A 3,106-nucleotide genomic window follows, 5' to 3' on the forward strand; every position below is an offset into this window, starting at 1 on the left:
TTAAGCTAGACGAAATTGGGTCACGGTCCCAAATATAATTAAGAAAGGCCTCAAGCCTAGTAATATAAAAAGGATTCAATTCCCAAGGTTAGATCTATCTAGAAAAATATACACTTAATATTAATATATGATATTTGACTCTTGCTAACTTGAGCGTCAGAGTTCCTATATAGGTACCCACCCACCTGGAGGTATCATCAAGAGGTAGTCCAGAGTCACTTCATACATTTAGGAGAGGAAGATAGAAGTCTCTTGGGACAAGGCTCCTTGTAAGAACATCTTCAATCTAAACAATCTTATCTAAGTTTTTAATACAATCCACTTTATAACATAAAGATAACCAATTAGTAAAAATTAAAAACTAAGTTATTTTTATGATTAAGTCATTTTCTAACTTTATTTGTAAAACAAACCAAGTATGAACAATTAAACATCATCAATAAAATATAAAGATAAATCCAATGTTAAAAGTATAGGTAAAATGTGTTCAACAACCAACTTAAAAATCCAAATCACTTGACAAAATTTTTAGAAATTGGATTAAACTTTAAAAATTATGTATGAGCTCAACTTGTTAACATTCCTACTTCAAACTCAAAACAAATCAAGATATTTTATTTCCTCTTTATATACAAAATCTAATTCTCTTTACTTACATTGGATTAGATCTTATCAAGTACTATACGTCTTAATATAGTTCTATTTCTTTGACATATTTATACCTAGATTTTTACTTTTAAGGTGTGTACAATACTTTCTTTCAAAGAAAAAGATATCAAGTTGATGAGTTCATCTTCAAGCTTTGCGCACAGGATGGAGACTTCCATGGAGTAGATGAAAGCACAAAAGCAAGTATTTATGATGGTGAGAAGGTGCAACTATGGTGTTTGGAGGGAGCTCTCAAGTGAGGTTAGACCAACAATCAAGGAAGGAGGCTAGAAGAAGCCACTAAAGGGAACTCTAGCTTAAGTTGATTCACAAAATGAGAAGTGTCTAGAGTCATCTTAACAGAGTTTATATGCTATATTTATGAACAGTTTTTACAAGGTCCTAAGATCTCTATTTATAGGAGACAATGAGAGCTAAGTGAGCTAGAAAAATGGAGGGAAAAATGATCTACAATGTGGTAATTTGAGACAAAAAAAGAACAAGAGGATGGTGTGACTTGTCAACTGAGCAAGTCATATGAACATGCTTAAGGGCGATAATTGGAGAAGCTTGCCCATCAAGCTTGACTCAATTTCTAAACACTTTATGCGCTCTCCTTCAAGACCCGTTTAAGAGTCTCAACATCTCATTTGGTCCAACACACTTCCAAGCCCCACAAGCCTTCCAAGACCTAATACATGACTCAAAGAAAACTTTATTCTACGGGATCCATAATACAAAATCCAAAATTAAATCCTAACCTAACCTAAGTCTTATATGCTCAAAGGAAACTAAATTTTCTCGTATCCTCCTCGTCATAGTTTTGATGGTTGGTTAACTAAATGTTTCTCATCAAGTACTTATATCTGTATAACTGTCACTAATTAAATATAAAAGTATTAAGCTAAAATATGGATTAAAATGCAATTGTATTTCAATTAAAATATTGTTTAAATATTTTCCCTATTGCCATTATATTAGTAAATATTACTTCAAGATTTATAATATTGTAAGCGCGCTGATATAACATGCACCATATTTATAATATTTTTATTTTGACGTTGAATCCAGTTAAACGAATAAGTTTATAATTGATATTAAAATTAAAATTATTTTAAGTAATTTATTTCATATCGGAAATATGAATATCAAACTCTAAATATGTAACAATATCTAACCTAAAATTACTTTAAATTAATGCTTTTATATCTAAGATGTGAATCCGAAATTTCAAAGGTTAAAACTATTAATGAAGTATTGTACTATTTACCATGAAATAAATTGAAACATACAATATAAAACCACATTTTTTTAAATAACAGATAATGGCACTTTCGTGACTCTTCTGAGTTCAATTAGCCCCAAGAAATCCAACTCCTACATAAACCCTCTCACACGCATTCATTCGTGCATACACATTCAATTCCATTTTCAACACAATAACACAACTCAATTAGTTCCCCCCAAAATGACACGTCATTCCCTCCTCCTTTCTCTGTTATTCTTTGCGTCCACACTCTCTCGTCTCGTCCTAACTGTCACCGCCGGTCACGCTTCCGGTTTCACTTCCGGGGATACCGACTTTATTCGCGAAAGCTGCAACGCAACGTTGTATCCTGACCTGTGCTTCTCCTCGCTCTCTCGCTACGCCGCCACTGTGCAACGTAGCCCCGGCAGCCTCGCGCGAGTGGCCGTCGCCGTGGCGCTTGCCAAGGCGCACGGCGCAGCGGCCTATCTCTCGCACCAGACCGCAGCGGTGGTCGATGAGGATTCCGGCGCAGGTGCCGGCGCCGCCGTGAACGACTGCTTCGCAAACCTGGAGGACGCGGTGGACGAGATCCGCGGCTCGCTGAAGCAGATGCGGCGACTGAGACCGAACGAGGACTCCGGTTCGGTCCGGTTCGGGGTGAGCAACGTGCTGACGTGGATGAGCGCGGCGCTGACGGACGAGGAAACGTGCACGGACGGGTTCGAGGGCGTAGAAGAAGGTCCCGTGAAGACGAGCGTATGTGATCGCGTAACAAGAGTGAAGAAGTTCACAAGCAATGCTTTGGCGCTGGTGAACGGTTTCGCTAATAAGTTATAATTTGCCACCAATTAGTCTCTGTCGTTTTTGTTGTTTACTTTGGCTTTTGGTTTTGTGTGTGAATGCTTTGTAGTAATTTAGTTTCATAATCTTTTTCAAGTATAGTAATTTAGTTTTATTACTTTTTTATCTCTAATAACTCTTTATGTTTGTCTTTCGCTCAGGGAAAATTTTTCATAGGATTTTCGTCTTCTTTTCGGGGGTAGATTTGAAAAAAAATTATCAAAGTGGTTTATTGGGAAGTAGTTGTTACGGTAACATTACTTTAATTCAAAACGTTTTTAAAATTAAAGTTGTGTGAAAGTAATAACTTAGTTTAGAATATTTTAAAAGGATAATAATATTTTACTACTAAATTTTGACAAGTTTCTC

General features: G+C 36.2%; 1 pseudogene; it reads left to right on the forward strand.

Annotated features, from left to right (window-relative positions):
• Window positions 1–1,993: 1,993 nt before the first annotated feature.
• LOC114174032 (pectinesterase inhibitor 7 pseudogene) lies at window positions 1,994–2,863 on the forward strand (annotated as a pseudogene).
• The last annotated feature ends 243 nt before the right edge of the window (window positions 2,864–3,106 follow it).

Source organism: Vigna unguiculata, chromosome 2, assembly GCF_037176805.1.
Source record: "Vigna unguiculata cultivar grain cowpea cultivar isolate G323 ecotype 2 chromosome 2, ASM3717680v1, whole genome shotgun sequence".
Lineage (NCBI taxonomy): Eukaryota > Viridiplantae > Streptophyta > Magnoliopsida > Fabales > Fabaceae > Vigna > Vigna unguiculata.